Here is a 20,928-nt window from a genome sequence, read left to right as displayed (position 1 = left end):
CCGGCAAGTCTCTTTACTCGTTCCGTAATGCACCATCTCGTAACTAACTCATTGATAACATTGCTTGCAAGGATCATAGTGATGTGCATTACCGAGAGGGCCCGGAGATACCTCTCCGATACATGGAGTGACAAATCCTAATCTCGATCTATGCCAACTCAACAAACACCATCGGAGACACCTGTAGGGCATCTTTATAATCAGCTAGTTATGTCGTAAGGTTGTGATTGTTGTTTCATCATAGGAACATGTATAAGTCATGAAGAAAGCAATAGCAATAAAACTAAATGATCATTATGCTAAGCTAACGGATGGGTCTTGTCCATCACATCATTCTCTAATGTTGTGATCCTGTTCTTCAAATGACAACACATGTCTATTGTTAGGAAACTTAACCATCTTTGATTAACGAGCTAGCCAAGTAGAGGCATACTAGGGACAATCTGTTTGTCTATGTATTCACACATGTACTAAGTTTTTGGTTAATACAATTCTAGCATGAATAATAAACATTTATCATGATATAAGGAAATATAAATAACAATTTTATTATTGCCTCTAGGGCATATTTTCTTCAAAATACTCAATCATAGTAGACAGTACTAGTAAGTATATGCCGTGGGTCTCGTACACACCAAATAATTACACACGACGAGGTGCATGGATGTCGCACCAAACACGGATACATGAATAGACATCTCACACGGGTACTGATCATGCATGCATCACCTTAGGAGTACATACTGTAAGTGCGGACTAGCATCATGAAACAACCACGGATTCAGAACAAGTCCTGGCTCTGGAATCCTTAGAACCAGAGATTCATGTACGCAACTAAAGCAAAAACAAGTAGCAGAAAAAAAGGCCCTCCTACCGACTGATTACTCCAGAAAAAAGGCCCACCATAGCCAGCAATAATCATAATTGATTTATTTCATCTTAGCTATTAGAGGGTACAAAACTAAGTGCAGTTTTGAGATTACTGCTAAAATTCCCTTCCATCATCTATCCATAATTAGCACTATTCTACTTCTTTTCTTTTCATTTGCTATGAATAATTAGCACTATTTGATATGACAGCATACTACACTAGTGGAGGTGGAGCCAGGAACAAACCTGTCAGACGTGAACTGGCAGCTCGCCTATGACCGAGCAGATGCCAGTGAGCTCAGCCTCGGCCTCGGCAATGGATTGCCGCAGCTGAGCCCTGCAGCGGTTGACCTAGTCGACCTTCCTCTTGTACACATCGAGGCATTCCTGCTCAAGCTCCAGCAGCATCTTGTCCCGCACCGTCTCGGGCTCACCGACCTCATCCCACATCACCCGAAAACGGAAAAATCTCTCAGTCCCTGGAGGCAGCTGCGGGGGGAACAACCACAAACAGCGCAACAAACACCACGGATGGGGAAGCTGCGACGTACATTGAGCTCGAGGAGTAGCGAATCACACGGGTGGAGCTGTTGTTGGTGGCCTTTCACCGCACTACCCATCGCTAGGAGCAATCTGCAAGGTCGGCCGAAGACCAAATCCGACGACGTGGCAGGGAACCAAGAGGATAGGAGAAGATGGGCACCGTGAATGGAAGATGTGGACCACCATGGCCAGGAAGAAGCAGGTCGCCGCCGGTGGTGGTGAGCTCCACGGTGTGGGAGCAGCGGACGGTGGGCTCGAGAGAGAGGAGGTTGCGCAGGTCCACGACACCGGCTACTGGTCACGGGAACCGCGCCTGCCCAACCCAGAGAGGGGGGCATCGAGGTCCAGATCGGCGTGGGCACGACAGTCGCCGGTCTGGGAGCGCCTGCTCGATCTGGGGCCAGACTAGGTGAGAATCGTTGACGGTGGGGTTGGGGATGGGGATCGGGATCGGAGCGGCGGGAGATCGAAGTCGGAGAGAGAGGTTGGGGGCGGCGGCTCCACCTCTCAAAGGAGTTCTCCAGATTGGAGCGAGGGAGAGCAGAGGGGCTCGCTGGTGGAGGGAGAGAGCCAGGAGGGAGGGAGGAGAGAGAAAGAAAGGAGGCGGGAGGCGGATGGAAAATGTTCATGAGGACAGACCTATGGTTCCGGCTCAGGTGGGTTCGGTCCGTTGGATCCACGAGCATCCTACGATGCTGATGCACGATCCGCATGAGATGCCCATAGACCAATCAGAATGCAGTACATGTGTATGACGTTATGACCATCAAAATTAGTCCTACTTGACTGAAAATAATGTGTTAAATCATGTCAGCTATTTTATTGTAACGCCTCGAGACCGTTTCGCCAGGTGTCTTCCAGTTATTCGCTGTTGTTGCCATGTCATTCGCTTGCGTGTTGCATCTTGGCATGTCATCATGTGCATTGCATCATCATGTTTTCAAAACTTGCATCCATCCCGGTCTCCCCGTTCCTGCCGTTGTCCGTTCTGAGCCAAGACACACTTGCATGCGCCCGCGGCATGTCCGAAATATTATTTTATAAGTGGCCGGAAAATGTTCTCGGAACGGGTTAAAAGTTGGCATGCGATGTTGTTATGTTGTCAGTAGGCCGCCTGCCAAGTTTCATCGCATTCGGAGTTCGTTTGACACCCCAACGGATAACTATAGCGGCGGTATAGCCGGTCTATCGTCGGATGTTTCGGTCTCCGAAATAGTCGCCTGGCCTCTCTCTTTTCTCTCCGCTCAGTCCGAGGCCTTCTGCACAGCCCACAAGTTCCAACCGACCCCTCACGTGCGTGTCCAAAACTTCCCCGGACCCGACGTGGCCAGTTGTCTCTGTTGGACTCAGATCATCCCCAAACATCTATAAAGTATCATCTTTTTCTCGTTCGAGTCTCCTAACCTATTTTTCTCGAACCGTCCGATTACGATCGGAGGGACCTAACCGCCCAAAAATGATCTATTTTGCTATATATAGACCTCCTTGTCCATTTATAGTTCAAACCCTAAAATCTAGGAGATGTGTCCCGTCGCTCACCGCCGCTTTCCAAATCCCCCTCGGGATCTTCCCCTGCCTGATCCACCCAACCAGTGCCCGAGCCTCCACCTCTCGATCCCCTCCCGATCCAACCACCAACCACAGTCGCCACCACAGCCTCGCTCCAGCCTCCCGCATGCAGAAGCCCCGTGAATCTCTCGCACCCTCTTGCTCGCCGCTCCCCCCGATCCAACGCGCCTTCCGGCGAGCTCTTGCTGGACGACGACCAGGCCAAGCCTCGCCGTCCCTGGCCTTCCCCTCGCTGTCCCTCTCTCTCCCGTTTCTAAACTCTCCCTTTTCCATGTGTTCTTCACGCAGGAGCAGCAATAGACCGTGGCGCCACCACCGGAGCTCGCCGTTGTCGGGAATTCACCGTATTTCGTCGGAGGTTGCGTCCTCGTCCTGGATTGGTCAGTTCTGTCGTTCCACAGCGTGCCCTTCTCCTTCCTTCGGTCTCCTCCCCACTCACTTCTCTTTCCCTCTCTCTATTCTCCTTGTAGCGATGCCGCCTCCTACCTGTGCTTCGTGTGCGAGAACCAACAAGGCTGCAGCGCCATGGCCATCCCCACCTCTGCCCGAGCACCTCCAGGACCCCGTCTGCCGCGCCGCGTCGCGGATCCAGCCACCAGGACCCTCCAGCTCCGCTACTTCCTTCATCCTGCTGCTCGGTCCCCTGTTTCACAAACGAGGAGTCCGTCACCACTGCGTCTCTGCTTCTAGTGAGCCATGCCGCTCGTCCCCCCCCCCTCGTTGACCTGATCTGGGCTAGCGTGGACGAGCGCCAGGCCCAGCTCGCCTACGTGAAGAACCCCCACCTCTGCCGCTTCGCCTAGGCCGCCTTCTCCCCTCGCTGCTCGTCATGGGCCGCGCGCCAGCCGGCCCACTGCTCCATCATCCTTGGCCGAAGACCATGGTGAGGCCCCAAGCGCCTCCTTGGTTTTTTTCTTTTTATCTTTGCTGGCCCAGCATGCTTCAGATTCGGCCTATGTACGTTTTTAGCATCTGCGGTTTTAGCATTATTCCAAAGGCAGCAGTTTTGCAGAAAAACCCTTCTAGCTCATGCATTTAATTACTCCACAACCATGCATCAGAATTAAACAAACTTAATATGAAAAGTGCTTAGAATTTTGCGTAGTTTATTAATATCCAACTTTCATGCATGTTTAAAATGTTGTTCGTTTAAATTTTCCCTAATGACATGCTAGAATGATTTAAATAAACTTTATATATAAATGGGGTAGAAAAATGCTTAGTTTAACATGGTGGCTTTACTTTGCATGTTAAATAACTCTAAAATTGTGTATAGGGCAGAATAGTACCAAACCTAATATATTACATGTGGGGATTTACCGGAATTGTTGTTCGTTGTTTCCAGCCTCATTTAAACTTGCCTAGAGGTAGTTTTGTTGTGCTTCACCCCTTGCCATGTTAAACAACATTTAATTTTTGTTGAGTAGTTTAAACGGGAGAGAACTAAATAAGTCACGTGGTGTTTCGTCAATATGCAACGGAGTTGCATATTGAGCTCCACTTAATTTGTAGGATTGCTTGTGCACTTTGCCATGCCATGCTTCATTAAAGCGGACATGCATCATACTTGGTTGTGCATCATGCCATGTTGATGTGATGGTTGTTTACTATGTTGTTTGCTTCTTTCTGGTGTTGCTTCTTCGGGTTAGTTCCGATAACGTCGCGTTTGTGAGGATTTGTTCGACTACGTCCGTTTGTCTTCTTCATGGACTCGTTCTTCTTCCTTGCGGGATCCCAGGCAAGATGACCACACCCTCGAAATCACTTCTATCTTTGCTTGCTAGTTGCTCGCTCTATTGCTATGCCGCGATACCTACCACTTGCTATATCATGCCTCCCATATTGCCATGTCAAGCCTCTAACCCACCTTACCTAGCAAACCGTTGTTTGGCTATGTTACCGCTTTTTTTCAGCCCCTCTTATAGTGTTGCTAGTTGCAGGTGAAGATGAAGTTTGTTCCATGTTTGGAACATGGATATGTTGGGATATCACAATATCACTTATTTTAATTAATGCATCTATATACTTGGTAAAGGGTGGAAGGCTCGGCCTTATGCTTGGTGTTTTGTTCCATTATTGCCGCCCTAGTTTCTATCATACCGGTGTTATGTTGCTTGATTTTGCGTTCCTTACATGGTTGGGTGTTATGGGGACCCCTTGAAAGTTCGCTTTGAATAAAACTCCTCCAGCAAGGCCCAACCTTGGTTTTACCTTTTGCCTCACCACCACCTACCCTTCCCTCGGGTCGGCCAACCCGAGGGTCATCTTTATTTTTAAACCCCCCCGAGCCAATGCTTCTCTAAGTGTTGGTCCAAACCGAGTAGACTGCGGGGCCAACTCAAGGAAACTTGAGATTTGATTTTTTACTTGTAGGATGTCTCATCTAGTGTTGCCCTGAGAACGAGATATGTGCAGCTCCTATCGGGATGTCGGCGCATCGGGCAGTCTTGCTGGTCTTGTTTTACCATTGTCGAAATGTCTTGTAACCAGGATTCCGAGACTGATCGGGTCTTCCTGGGAGAAGGAATATCCTTTGTTGACCGTGAGATCTTGTGATGGGATAAGTTGGGACACCCCTGCAGGGTTTTGAACTTTCGAAAGTCGTGCCCGCGGTTATGTGGCAGATGGAAATTTTTGTTAATGTCTGGTTGTAGAGAACTTGACACTTAACTTAACTAAAATGCATCATCCGCATATGTAGCCGTGATGGTCTCTTTCTGGCGGAGTCCGGGAAGTGAACACGGTTCTTGTGTTATACTTGAATGTAAGTAGTTTCAGGATCACTTCTTGATCATTGCTAGCTTCACGACCGTTGATTTGCTTCTCTTCTCGCTCTTATTTGCATATGTTAGCCACCACATATGCTTAGTGCTTCCTGCAGCTCCACCTTACTACCCCGTCCTACCCATAAGCTTAAATAGTCTTGATCTCGCGGGTGTGAGATTGCTGAGTCCTCGTGGCTCACAGATACTTCCAAACAGTTGAAGGTGCCGATGATACCAGTGCAGATGATGCAACCCAGCTCAAGTGGGAGCTCGATGAAGTCCTTGATCGTTGTTTTGTTTCATTTCCTTTTGATCAGTAGTGGAGCCCAGTTGGGACGATCGGGGATCTAGCATTTGGGGTTGTCTTTGTTTATTTTGGTTCCGTAGACGGACCTTGATTGTATTATGGATGATGTATGTTTAACTTGTGTTTGTGTGAAGTGGCAATTGTAAGCCAACTCTTTATCCCTTTCTTATTCAGTACATGGGATGTGTGAATATTACCCCTCTTGCGACATGCCTACCATGCGGCTATGCCTCTAAGTCGTGCCCTGACACGTGGGAGATATAGCCGCATTGTGGGTGTTACAAGTTGGTATCAGAGCCTTCCCCGACTTAGGAGCCCCCTGCTTGATCGAATCACTGGCGTTGTTGAGTCTAGAAAAATGTTTTGAGTCTTATAAGACTATATATATATCGGAGAGTATGATTCTTTTTACTCCTCAGTCCCTTCGTCGCTCTGGTGAGGCATCCTGACATAGAGTTTTGACTCTTCTCTTCTCAAATTTCACGAATTTTTTTTAGGATCACGCGGGTATCGTGGAATCGTTCCGATGGTTTTGTGACGAGAACATTGTTCTTGGTGCCTCCTGACATTTAGGGGTTGTGGCAGTGTCCTGGGGAGTTGAGCTCCGAGGTGTTGTCGTCACAATTTTATCGTTGCAGTTCTGGAATACCTGAGTTCGCCGACATCGAAAATCTCTTTTATGCAGTTGTTGGTGAGATAACCTCGACGCCACCCAGTACTGGGGCGGGAGTTCGGGAGTATTGCCATAACTCTTATAATGGATACTTTTCGAAGGTTGAGGGAAATGATTTCCGAAGGTTTCTTGGTTATGTGTTGAAGGATGGATACAGCTGGATGTAGGATTTGCTAGTTTTGGGTGAGATATTATGCTTCCCCTGTATCCCCAACACCTGATTGCATAACCAAAAAGTTTCGGGAGTTTACAAGTGGGAATTCAACTACCTCCTAGGATATCTTTCCAACAGTCCCATGATACGATATGGGGTCTATCATATGTTTGTTCCGGCTTATTCTGCAAGCCAATCCTTTGTTTTGTTTTGAGTTGCGGTATTCAAGTTGCTTCGAAGTCAAGTGTTGATTCCATACCTTTCCTAAGCGGTTATCTCATACTCCTATGTGAATACAAATCCTTCATGATAATCGAGATTGTCATGTCAATCCTTTTCAATCGGCGTGTTTCTCTTCAAGTGGATCCGATCATTTCAACATCCGCAAGATCACCTCTCGGTTTTTCCCAATGTTGTTCGTTTCATCTGTCCCCAAGTTGCCTTTGTTTTCCCGCCCACCCACCCTTTTTTTCTTCGAGGACTTAGATTTCTTATTCAAGTATCCTTTTACTGATGGGAAGTCTCTCCATTCCTTTCCGTCAATGTTCTTATCTGTTGATTCTCAAGAAGATACTAAAGGAGCTTCAAGTTCATCATTCTTCGTTCTCTTTCTTCTCCGGTGTTTTCAACTCAAGCTCTCACTGTTGATTGTATTCCTTTCCTCATTTCAAATGTTTTCTCATGCCGACACACCTCTTAATCATCCACCTCTTGCTATTTTTTATTCGAAGTGCTGAAGAAATCTCAGAAGATTCAAGTTTCCTTTATCAATTCGCACAAGTTATTTCGAGATTGTTATCTCATTCAAGCCATTTAATTCAACCGGTGCAATCTCCCTTTCAAGTAAGCGTTCAACGGTGTTTCTTTTGAGTGGGCCCTAACCCACAGGTCTTTTTCTAGGATCTTACCTGACTCTTCTAATTTTCTCGGAGTTACTCCCAAATTGTTCTCCAAGTTTGACGTAAGAATGAATTTGCATCAGTCAATTGCCTTCTCCAATATCGCTTTCAAATTCTTTTCATCTTTGGCAACCTTTCCTCTTTTAATCATTCCGGAGTGTATCAACAAATCTTGATGATGTTTATCGTCGTCATTCTCGGATTTGGAGACCAAATAAGAAGTGTTTCCTCCAAATCATATCCGTTCTCTCAAAGATTCATGATTCTAGATTGATGCCATCCTCTCATAATTACTTTTGATTGTGAGAATTCTTTTCAACCATCCGGAGCATTTCAGGAGTTGTTTTCATTTTTTCTTGATCACCCAAAGGCCATCATTTCAGAAGATTTATTCATTCTCACCTTTCAGCTCTCATTCTCCAATCTTACCGGTGCATCGTTCAAATATCCTCTAATCAGTTCATGATCTCTTCGTTCTCATGTATATAAATCCTAGCAAGTATCCTCATTCGTTCTCTAATTCTTACCGGTGATTCACCCCTTTTACTTCGTTTGTTTTCAATTCTTACGGTGGTTTGTTCAAGATTCTTCTTCCTTCGTTTTCATATCAATTCATTCATTGTTTCCAAATCCTACCGGTGGTTCGTTGAAGGCTTCTTCAAGTTGGCGCTATATCTATCTTAATCCTTTCTATGAGAATAAGTAGTATGCAAAAAGCCGTTGCTTGTCATCAATTTAAATTGGTGAAGGATACACATAATATAATTCTTATTCTTCTTTCACCCAAGTGATTAATACCTTCCTTTGGAGTTTGTTCATGACGAATAAATTATTGGTTCAAGTGCTTCATACTTTCCCCGGAGTTACAAGCTCTCTCAATTATATCGTCGCGAAGATCCATCTCAATCATTGCAAGGCTTCACCTTGTGTTTCAACTTCTCTTCCTTATATCATCCTTCTATTACCGGAGTTTTTTAGGGAGGCTCAACATGGTGGTTCATCAAGGATTCCTTTCATTCTTCAATTGTCCTCAAGGTTTCTCTCAAAGTTAAGTTCCGCCAAGCGATACTCTAAAATAAACAGGGTGCTCAACACATGTCTTGTTTTGAGGAGTTCAAGTATTCTTCATCTTCCATTCCTATGCGCAATTCTTTCAATTTTATCTTTTGAGGTGGTGTTATGTCATTCTTGACAATTTTCTTCATGTTTCATGATTCACAAGTTGTAAGGAATGACATATTTTAAACCCATCATTTTCAATTCGTTCATGAGATCCTTTGCAACCCATCAATCACTTCATTGGAGTTATCTTGGATTACATTTCACCTAAAGCTTTCCCTAAGGATTATTGCTATTTATGGTGCTCATAAATGACCCAAGTTCTTTATTTACCCTCCCGGTGAAATAAGCTTCTCGTCTTCTTGTTGATATCAATCCAATCTTTTGTTTTCCATTAATGGCAGAATCTCATCTCACAATTTTGAGTTGTCTTCCATTAGCCCATATCAAGCTTATCCTTTCGTTGTTGATAATCCAACAACTCTGTTCTAGCATTTGTTGTAAGCGTGCTCCCTCAAGATTTGTTTTCCTCTGTTCTTTTCATTCCATTCTTTCTTTCTTCCGGAGGCATTGTGATGTTGCTCTTTTCTCTCATCATCTCGAATGGTGAGGATCGTGTTCTTTTTGTGCTTATCCATTTAACCGGAGTGTTGTGTCCTCTGCTCAAGTTCTTTTCGCCTTATCAAGTCTTGCATCTCTTTTCAACCGGAGTGCTGTCCAAATTTGTTCTTCCTTGTTCCTCTTTCCTAACGGAGTGTTTTCAACTTCGATCACCTCCGTGGCATTCTTTATTTCAAGTTGTTCAACCTTTCAAGGTTCTTTGGTTTCACTCGTTTGTCAAAGAAGCAACTTAGTTTTACCTCTTCTCTTCCTCTTTCGTTTCTCTCTGGTGCCATCCTAGATCTCGGGACGAGATCCTCTCGTAGTGGTGGAGTGTTGTAACGCCCCGAGACAGTTGTGCCAGGTGTCTTCTAGTTATTCACTGTTGTTGCCATGTCATTCGCTTGCGTGTTGCATCTTGGCATGTCATCATGTGCATTGCATCATCATGTTTTCAAAACTTGCATCCGTCCCGGTCTCCATGTTCCTCCCGTTATCCGTTCTGAGCCAAGACACACTTGCACGTGCCTGCGGCATGTCCGAAATATTATTTTATAAGTGGCCGGAAAATGTTCTCGGAATGGGTTGAAATTTGGCATGTGATGTTGTTATGTCGTCAGTAGGCCGCCTGCCATGTTTCATCGCATTCGGAGTTCGTTTGACACCCCAACGGATAACTATAGCGGCAGTATAGCCGGTCTATCGTCGGATGTTTCGGTCTCCGAAACAGTCACCGGGTTTCTCTCTCTTTTCTCTCCTCTCAGCCCAAGGCCTTTTGCACAGCCCACAAGTTCCAACCGACCCCTCACATGCGCGTCCGAAACTTCCCCGGACCCGACCTGGGCAGTTGTCTCCGTTGGACTTAGATCATCCCCAAACATCTATAAAGTATCATCGTTTTCTCGTTGGAGTCTCCTAACGTATTTTTCTCGGACCGTCCGATTACGATCGGAGGGACCTAAGCGCCCTAAAATGATCTGTTTTGCTATATATAGAACTCCTTGTCCATTTATAGTTCAAACCCTAAAATCTAGGAGATGTGTCCCGTCGCCCGCCGCCGCTTTCCAAATCCCCCTCGGGATATTCCCGTGCCCGATCCACCCAACCAGCACCCGAGCCTCCACCTCTCGATCCCCTCCTGATCCAACCACCAACCACAGCCGCCACCGCAGCCTCGCTCCCAGCCTCCCGCAAGCGGAGGCCCCGCGAATCTCTCGCTCCCTCGTGCTCGCCGCTCCTCCCGATCCAACGCGCCTTTCGGTGAGCTCTCGCTGGACGACGACCAGGCCAAGCCTTGCCGTCCCTAGCCTTCCCCTCGCTGTCCTTCTCTCTCTCTCCCGTTTCTAAACTCTCCCTTTTCCCTGTGTTCTTCACGCAGGAGCAGCAGTAGACCGTGGCGCCACCACCGGAGCTTGCCGTTGTCGGGAATTCACCGTATTTCATTGGAGGTCGCGTCCTCGTCCTGGATCCGGTCAGTTCTGTCGTACCACAGCATGCTCTTCTCCTTCCTTTGGTCTCCTCCTCCACTCACTTCTCTTTCCCTCTCTTTGTTCTCCTTGTAGCGATGCCGCCTCCTACCTGTGTGTGAGAACCGACAAGGCTCCAGCGCCATGGCCATCCCCACCTCTGCCCGAGCGCCTCGAGGACCCCGTCTACCCTGCCGCGTCGCGGATCCAGCCACCAGGACACTCCAGTGCCGCTGCTTCCTTCCTCCTGCTGCTCGGTCCCCTGTTTCACGAACGAGGAGTCTGTCACCACTGCTTTATCTGCTTCCTGCGAGCCATGCCGCTCGTTTCCTCCCTCGTTGACCCGATCTGGGGCTAGCGTGGACGAGCACCAGGCCAAGCTCGCCCGCACAAAGAACCCCCACCTCTGCCGCTTCGCCTGGGCCGCCTTCTCCCCTTGCTACTTGTCGTGGGCTGCGCGCCAGCGGGCCCACTGCTCCATCGTCCTGGGCCGAAGACCATGGTGAGGCCCCCAGCGCCTCCTTGGTTTTTTTCTTTTCTCTCTGCTGGCCCATCATGCTTCAGATTCAGCCTATGTACGTTTTTTAGCATCTACGATTTTAGCATTATTCCAGAGGCAGCAGTTTTGCAGAAAAACCCTTCTAGTTCATGCATTTAATTACTCCACAACCATGCATCGGAATTAAACAAACTTAATATGAAAGTGCTTAGAATTTTGTGTAGTTTAATAATATCCAACTTTCATGCATGTTTAAAATGTTGTTTCCTTAATTTTGCCCTAATGACATGCTAAAATGATTTATTTCATAACTAATTAACTATAGCTCGGATTTAAATAAACTTTATATATAAATGGGATAGAAAAATGCCTAGTTTAACATGGTGGCTTTAATTTGCATGTTAAACAACTCTAAAATTGTGTATAGGGCAGAACAGTACCAAACCTAATATATTACATGTGGGGATTTACCGAAATTGTTGTTCGTTGTTTCCGGCCTCATTTAAACTTGCCTAGATAGGTAGTTTTGTTGTGCTTCACCCCTTGCCATGTTAAACAACATTTAATTTTTCTTGAGTAGTTTAAACGGGAGAGAACTAAATAAGTCACGTGGTGTTTCGTCAATATGCAACGGAGTTGCATATTGAGCTCCACTTAATTTGTAGGATTGCATGTGCACTTTGCCATGCCATGCTTCATTAAACCGGACATGCATCATACTTGGTTGTGCCTCATGCCATGTTTGTGTGATGGCTGTTTATTATATTGTTCGCTTCTTTCCGGTGTTGCTTCTTCGGGTTAGTTCCGATAATGTCGCGTTTGTGAGGATCCTTTCGACTATATCCGTTTGTCTTCTTCATGGACTCGTTCTTCTTCCTTGCGGGATCCTAGGCAAGATGACCATACCCTCAAAATCACTTCTATCTTTGCTTGCTAGTTGCTTGCTCTATTGCTATGCCGCGATACCTACCACTTGCTATATCATGCCTCCCATATTGCCATGTGAAGCCTCTAACCCACCTTACCTACAAAATTGTTGTTTGGCTATGTTACCGCTTTTGCTCAACCCCTCTTATAGTGTTGCTAGTTGCAGGTGAAGATGAAGTTTGTTCCATGTTTGGAACATGGATATGTTGGGATATCACAATATCTCTTATTTTAATTAATGCATCTATATACTTAGTAAAGGGTGGAAGGCTCGGCCTTATGCCTGGTGTTTTCTTCCACTCTTGCCACCCTAGTTTCTGTCATACCGGTGTTATGTTGCTTGATTTTGCATTCCTTACACAGTTGGGTGTTATGGGGACCCCTTGACAGTTCGCTTTGAATAAAACTCCTCCAGCAAGGCCCAACCTTGGTTTTACCATTTGCCTCACCACCACCTACCCTTCCCTCGGGTCGGCCAACCCGAGGGTCATCTTTATTTTTAAACCCCCCCGGGTCAGTGCTTCTCTAAGTGTTGGTCCGAACCGAGTAGACTGCGGGGCCTCCTCGGGGAAACTTGAGGTTTGGTTTTACTCGTAGGATGTCTCATCCGGTGTTGCCCTGAGAACGAGATATGTGCAGCTCCTATCGGGATGTCGGCGCATCAGGCGGTCTTGCTGGTCTTGTTTTACCATTTTCGAAATGTCTTGTAACCGGGATTCCGAGACTGATCGGGTCTTCCTAGGAGAAGGAATATCCTTCGTTGACCATGAGAATTTGTGATGGGCTAAGTTGGGACACCCCTGCAGGGTTTTGAACCTTCGAAAGTTGTGCCCGCGGTTATGTGGCAGATGGGAATTTGTTAATTTCCGGTTGTAGAGAACTTGACACTTAACTAAAATGCATGAACCACGTGTGTAGCCGTGTTGGTCTCTTTCTGGCGGAGTCCGGGAAGTGAACACGGTTCTTGTGTTCTGCTTGAATGTAAGTAGTTTTAGGATCAGTTCTTGATCATTGCTAGCTTCACGACCATTTATTTGCTTCTCTTCGAGCTCTTATTTGCGTATGTTAGCCACCATATATGCTTCGTGCTTGCTGCAGCTCCACCTTACTACCCTGTCCTACCCATAAGCTTAAATAGTCTTGATCTCGCGGGTGTGAGATTGCTGAGTCCTCGTGGCTCACAAATACTTCCAAACAGTTGCAGGTGCCGATGATACCAGTGCAGATGACGCAACCCAGCTCAAGTGGGAGCTCGTTGAAGTCCTTGATCGTTGTTTTGTTTCGTTTCCTTTTGATCAGTAGTGGAGCCCAGTTGGGATGATCGGGGATCTACCATTTGGGGTTGTCTTCTTTTATTTTGGTTCTGTAGACGAACCTTGATTGTATTCTGGATGATGTATGTTTAACTTGTGTTTGTGTGAAGTGGCGATTGTAAGCCAACTCTTTATCCCTTTCTTATTCAGTACATGGGATGTGTGAACATTACCCCTCTTGCGACAAGCCTACCATGCGGCTATGCCTCTAAGTCGTGCCTCGATAAGTGGGAGATATAGCCGCATTGTGGGTGTTACATTTATGACCTGAGAAATTCAAAAAAATGGAAGACCTTTTCATTGTGTCACCAAATGTAATCTAGTTTTCAGTAAAAGTAACAAGCATGGAAGACATAAGAAGATTTTCATTTTCTTTGAACAAAAAATTCATTTTCCATTTTTGAGTGCCCTAAATGAGTTTTTTGTGAAGGACCTACCATATATTTGTTGCAAAATGGGAAGAAATCTTTTTTCTTAAATATTAAGCCATATTTAATGTACAATTGATCAAACGGTTGGGTGTCAAAAACTTTTATCCACCTCTCATGAAAAAGGCAAATTTTCACTGATTTAGTAGGAAGCGAGTCAAATTTGAAATCCAACTACATCATAGTTTGCTCTTTATTTTTTCTAAAAATTATTTTTAAGTACATAAGTATCTATTTAATCAGAGAAACACCAAAACTTTTCCAAGATTGAACCACTAGCTAGGAACGGCCATTCCCGCCGTTTTGACCGCATTTTGAAATGTGCATAAAAAATCAAAAAAATCAAAAAAAACCTTCACATTGTGTCATTATATGTGACCAAGTTACCAGGAAAAATAATAAACTTCAATACGACAATTATTTTACAAAAGTGTTCTCGGAAATGAGCTAACATGTGTGAAGATTCATGGCTTTCAACCCAAATGCTCAATCTTGTGACCACATTCATGGAATAGTTTGTTTAAATGATCTAATATTGTGTGCAAGGGTGCATATTGGAATGGCAAACAATGTTGCCTAAGGAATTTTTCATTTATTTTTGATGAAGCATTCATTTTCCTTTTTTTGAGTGCCCAAAATGAGTTTTTTTGGCGAAGGACCTCCAATATATTTGTTGCAAAACTAGACCAAATCATTTTTATAAAATAATATGCCATATTCAATGCACAATTGACCAAATGGTTGGGTGTCAAAAACTTTTATCCACCTCTCGTGAAAAAGACAAATTTTCGTCGATTCAGTAGGAAGTGGGTCAAATTTGAACCGTAGCTGCCTCATAGTTTGCACTTTATTTTTTCTAGAAATCATTTATAAGTACATAAGTATCTATTTAATCAGAGAAACACCAAAAAAATTCCAAGATACAACCACTAGCTAGGAACGGTCATTCCCGTCGTTTTGACCGAATTTTGAAACGGGCATAAAAAATTCAAAGAAATCAAAAAATTGTAAAACCTTTGCATTGTGTCATTATATGTGACCAAGTTAACAACAAAAATAATAAACTTGTAATACGGCAATTATTTCAAAAAAGTCTTCTCAGAAATGAGCTATCATGTGTGAAGCTTCGTGGCTTTCAACCCAACTGCTCAGTCTTATGGCCACATTAATTGCATACTTTGTTTAAATGATCTAATATTGTGCGCAAGGGTGCATATTGGAATGGCAAACAATGTTGCTTAAGGAATTTTTCATTTTCTTTGGACAGAAATTTTATTTTCCATTTTTCGAGTGCCTAAAATGAGTTTTTTGTGAAGGACCTACCATATATTTGTTGCAAAATGGGAAGAAATCTTTTTTCTTAAATATTAAGCCATATTTAATGTACAATTGATCAAACGGTTGGGTGTCAAAAGCCTTGATCCACCTCTCATGAAAAAGGCAAATTTTCACTGATTTAGTAGGAAGCGAGTCAAATTTGAACTCCAACTACCTCATAGTTTGCTCTTTATTTTTTCTAAAAATTATTTTTAAGTACATAAGTATCTATTTAATCAGAGAAACACCAAAACTTTTCCAAGATTGAACCACTAGCTAGGAACGGCCATTCCCGCCGTTTTGACCGCATTTTGAAATGTGCATAAAAAATCAAAAAAATCAAAAAAACCTTCACATTGTGTCATTATATGTGACCAAGTTACCAGGAAAAATAATAAACTTCAATACGGCAATTATTTTACAAAAGTGTTCTCGGAAATGAGCTAACATGTGTGAAGACTCATGGCTTTCAACCCAAATGCTCAATCTTGTGACCACATTCATGGAATAGTTTGTTTAAATGATCTAATATTGTGTGCAAGGGTGCATATTGGAATGGCAAACAATGTTGCCTAAGGAATTTTTCATTTATTTTTGATGAAACATTCATTTTCCTTTTTTTGAGTGCCTAAAATGAGTTTTTTTTGGCGAAGGACCTCCAATATATTTGTTGCAAAACTAGACCAAATCATTTTTATAAAATAATATGCCATATTCAATGCACAATTGACCAAATGGTTGGGTGTCAAAAAATTTTATCCACCTCTCGTGAAAAAGACAAATTTTCGTCGATTCAGTAGGAAGTGGGTCAAATTTGAACCGTAGCTGCCTCATAGTTTGCACTTTATTTTTTCTAGAAATCGTTTATAAGTACATAAGTATCTATTTAATCAGAGAAACACCAAAAAAATTCCAATATACAACCACTAGCTAGGAACGGTCATTCCCGTCGTTTTGACCGAATTTTGAAACGGGCATAAAAAATTCAAAGAAATCAAAAAATTGTAAAACCTTCGCATTGTGTAATTATATGTGACCAAGTTAACAAGAAAAATAATAAACTTGTAATACGGCAATTATTTCAAAAAAGTCTTCTCAGAAATGAGCTATCATGTGTGAAGCTTCGTGGCTTTCAACCCAACTGCTTAGTCTTATGGCCACATTAATTGCATACTTTGTTTAAATGATCTAATATTGTGCGCAAGGGTGCATATTGGAATGGCAAACAATGTTGCTTAAGGAATTTTTCATTTTCTTTGGACAGAAATTTTATTTTCCATTTTTCGAGTGCCTAAAATGAGTTATTTTGTGAAGGTCCTACAATATATTTGTTGAAAAATTGTTCCAAATCAATTTTCTAAAATAATATACCATATTTAATGCACACTTAACAAAATGGTTGGGTGTCAAAAGCCTTGATCCACCTCTCATGAAAAAGACAAATTTCCACTGATTTAGTAGGAAGCGGGTCAAATTTGAACTGCACCTTCCTTATAGTTTGCTCTTTATTTTTTTCCAAAAATCATTTCTAGGTACATAAGTATCTATTTAATCATAAATACATGGTTTGGTGGCGATACGTCGAGGTTTGGATAGTGGCCGAGGGCCCCAACTCCAGAGCACGTAAACTTGCATGCTCGCCTCGTGGTCACCGCATGACCGTGGTGTTGCCACGCATTCTGGGCGGGCTAGGCATGTCTAGTGGGTTGGGCACTCTCCCGGTAGGTGTCAGGAAGAAGAAGGCAATAGAAGAATCTCACGAGGGGACTGAATTGAGCTCAAACATGAATTAGCAGCCAAGTTTTTGATTAGTGGTGGGGAAAATGGACATGGCCAATGGGACTGAGTTTTGGCCGAGGATAATCGTCTACTAAGGACACTGTCTTGGAAAATTGGCAGCTCAAATGGAGGATTCTAGGTGTCACTTGCTTTGCAACGTACCACACTAGACAGAAATATGAATGTTGAAGCTGGACTCAAATGAATGAATGTATTGTTCTGAAATTTGGAGGAGGAGGATAATTTGGGCATATGGAGGCACTTTAAAAATTTCATACCATTTGGATAAATAAAAATGGTACTTCCTTCATAGTGCTCTCCACTGAACAGAAAATTGGGAAAATGCTGAGGAAAAATGGCTAGAATAAATGAGCTAAAATTTGGTGTAGGGAGGTTCTATGAGCAGGGTCATGTTGTGGTAAATTTTCAGCAATTATAAACTAACATTAAATATAGTTGCTTCACAAACAGAAAGTATTACCAGAAACAAAGATTGGATGGTGAACTCACATGGATTGTTAGATGGGGCTCAAATTTTGTGTAGAGCTATGATTTGCGAATATAGAAGATGTGGCAAAAATTCAGCTCATTAGGATATTCCTAGCTAGTACTTCCTTCACAATGGTTCTAGCTGAACAAAAACTTAGGAAATTTGCCGAGGAAGATTTACTAGGCAAATGGAGCTGAATATTGTCAGGAGGCAATGATTTGGATAGTAAAGAATGCCCATTTTTGGGAATTTTGGGAATGACAGACATATAGGCCGCTTCACAACCTAGGGCAAAAATTGACATATAGACATGACACATAGGCAAAACTGATGAGGTGGCTCCTAGTCATAGGAATGCACCACAATTTACAAGGCTATGACCATCTATATTGGTCGTTATCAGCTAGAAATAAGGCAGCGGACCAGTGATGTTTGCTTTACGACCATTTTGTGTATGGAAATTACGACGTTTCTGACCAAAATGGTCATTATGGTTTAGGGTTTGGGGCCCCTCAAACAACTTTTGACCCATTGGTCTCAAATGGTCGTAAATTTATGACCAATTCTTACAGGGTCATGACAGAAGGTCACAAGTTGGCATATTTCTTGTAGTGCACATGGAGCGATGTGGGCAGCTGGGGCAGTGGTGCAAGCCGGTTGTAAAGGAAGTTGTACCTGAGGGATGTCGGGATGTAGCTCAACCTAGAGGAGGGCGGCGGGAGGCGGCAACTACCCACATCGCAGCAGTGAGCAAGGGACGAAGGCAACCACACCGGCTTTGTAAGAGAGAATGACGCGGACCCCTGATCGGGACGTGCTGATAGTGGGTTTTCGCTGTCGGCGATGGCAACCGCATCTACACAAAGCATCCACCCCTGCCCCCAGCATACGCGGTCCGCCTAGATGTTAGAGATGTGGCCACAGTCATTTTGTGCGAGAGAGTATGAAGAGAGCAACCCCAGGAAGCAATCGTGTAGGCTCGTCCTGGCTATGTATATAGTGGAGCGGTTTCTTTTTCTCTCCATATGAACCTATTTATGTTGTGGACGTGTCAGTAAAGAAAAAAAACTTTATTTATAAATGACGCAACACCGTTCATGCGTGGTTCTAGACACTCCATTATTTATAAGTGAGTAACTACTACTAGACGCGTCAAATTATCACGTGGGCTGCATCATCGGCCTTATTTGGGTACTCTAACTTAGGAAGAGGTTAGAGTTAGTTTCTAGCTCATGACTAACCCTGAACTAACTCTAGCCAAAGAGGTGTTTGGATGACATGGTTAGATTGACAATAAACGCACTAGGAAAACTGGCTCCAATTAACACTTCTTGGATGGGATAGTTTTTTTGGGTGGGTTAGATGCAACTAGCTCAAACTAGCCCTCATGGTTGGATACTTTATGGCTATTTGAGCCCAAACTAGCTCAAACGAGCTCTAACCCATGGATCCAAACAAGGCCATCGTACAGAAATGAGCTCCACCATGTCTTGTGTGTGGTTGGGGAAGACTTAAAAGATGCAAAGAGTGCTACTAGTACTACATGTCTGCGTGTGTGAACCTCTTCTCTTCGAGCATGGTTATTAAAAGCATAGCCAATACTCTACCACGCAGTTATTATGTGGGCAAAGAGTATAGGCAGTAATAATGACTTATAAGCCGTCAAATCACGAGGCCCACCTTTCTCTATGTTTGACCAAGGAAGCAGCCATCATTTCACTCGTTAAATATCCATCGGCTGCTACCTCCGCAAATAAATAAAAATCTTCTTCTACCTCCGCGCCATGGTTAATAATATAGCCATGTTAATCATGACGTAGAAATATCATTCACTTATACAATAGGGTTGTCTCTAAGGCTGGTGATTTTTTAACTTTGTCTCTTTCTCTTTTTGTCTCATTTACTCATTTTACATAGGAGCACGTGTAGATGATGGCTATTCCTATAATTGGGACTTCTTCATGGGGTTTAGGACTAAGCAGCTCCGAATTATTCCCGCTGCCCACCACTCTGAATCTTGCCATCTATGATAGTACTCCCATTTCAACAATGAGGTCCAGTAGGTCCAACACGCCCTGTAAGAAGGGACTGTCATGCAAAACATACATCTTGTTGCCTTCTCCCTCATACAGTACGTACCACTGGTACGTACTACTCCTACTACTACTCGTTCTCCTATAAACCTTGCGCTTGGCATCTCAAAAATATTGACCTTCCGCTTGGCTCTTCGCCTCTTCGGGAAGTCGAGCAATAATGGTACTACAGTATATCATTCTGGCTATCTGAGACCAAATGAATTGATGCACATCCACCACGTGGGCGAGGGTCGAGGAGCGAGGGAGAGTGCGTGCTAGTATGACCGTTTCAAACATAAATTTGACACATGCAATGTGTGTGAAATAGAGGCCTATCTATATCATATATAGAGGGGGCAATCCACGAGAAGAGAGGGAGGGGTCATAGATATCGATAGAGTCAAAGAGAGGATCAAGTGGGTGGGTGCGAGATCGATGAAGAGAGCCATCGAAATTGTGTGTGTGCAGAAGTCAAAGATATAGGGCAACTGACCTACCGGAACGTCAGAGGGCACATGGCAAGTTTGTGTGTGGCAGGGAGACATGACTAGAGCGCTTGATATATCGGTGTGATTGGAGGGAAGGGGGAGGCAGAGACCTAACTAGAGAGGTAGATCGACTCGTATATGTGTTGAGAAGGAGAGACACAACTATGTCTTGAGGGAGATCGGTCGACATCCATACATAAGTGAAGGACGGGAAATAGGTTGGGACAGAGAGAGAGAGAGGGGGGAAGAGGGGTAGAGTGCTGGAGGGGTGGTGGGGTGGTGGAGTTGCTTCTCAAGGATGGTGGGAGAGGCCTACTAGACAAACTGAGGGTAGAACTGCAATATTATCAAGAAGAGTGGGGATGTGTTTCTGTGTGTGCGTGTGCGTGATAGATGTGTCGGGAGGCATGCATGGATGATGAAGGGGGCCATGCATTTGGTAAGCAGACCTCACTAGATCAGTAGATCAATTGTTGTGTGTCGGAGGAAGTGAGAGAGACATAACTAATGAGGTAGATCGATCGGCATGTGGGGAAAACGAGTTATACGACCTAGCTAGCTATATGTATAGCGGGAGATCGTCGGTGTACATCCATTTGCTAGAGGCAAATAAGGCCCAGAGAGATGGATAGACAGAGAGAATGGAGCTAGGAGGTGGTGCGAGAGGCCTACTAGGTAGATAGGGGGACGAGTGTGCGATTGTGAGA

At 44.1% G+C, this 20,928-nt stretch overlaps 1 long non-coding RNA gene across 1 annotated transcript; it reads right to left on the bottom strand.

Moving 5' to 3' along the window:
- Nucleotides 1-915: 915 nt before the first annotated feature.
- LOC123130616 (uncharacterized) lies at nucleotides 916-2,040 on the bottom strand. Its single transcript, XR_006463927.1, has 2 exons — nucleotides 1,422-2,040; nucleotides 916-1,308 (listed from the first exon to the last, which is right to left on the bottom strand). It is a non-coding gene; the product is annotated as an uncharacterized lncRNA (long non-coding RNA).
- Nucleotides 2,041-20,928: the final 18,888 nt, after the last annotated feature.

This window comes from Triticum aestivum, chromosome 6A (genome assembly GCF_018294505.1).
Source record: "Triticum aestivum cultivar Chinese Spring chromosome 6A, IWGSC CS RefSeq v2.1, whole genome shotgun sequence".
NCBI lineage: Eukaryota > Viridiplantae > Streptophyta > Magnoliopsida > Poales > Poaceae > Triticum > Triticum aestivum.
Note: the sequence above shows the minus strand (reverse complement) of the source record. Positions and strands in the feature narration are given on the sequence as shown.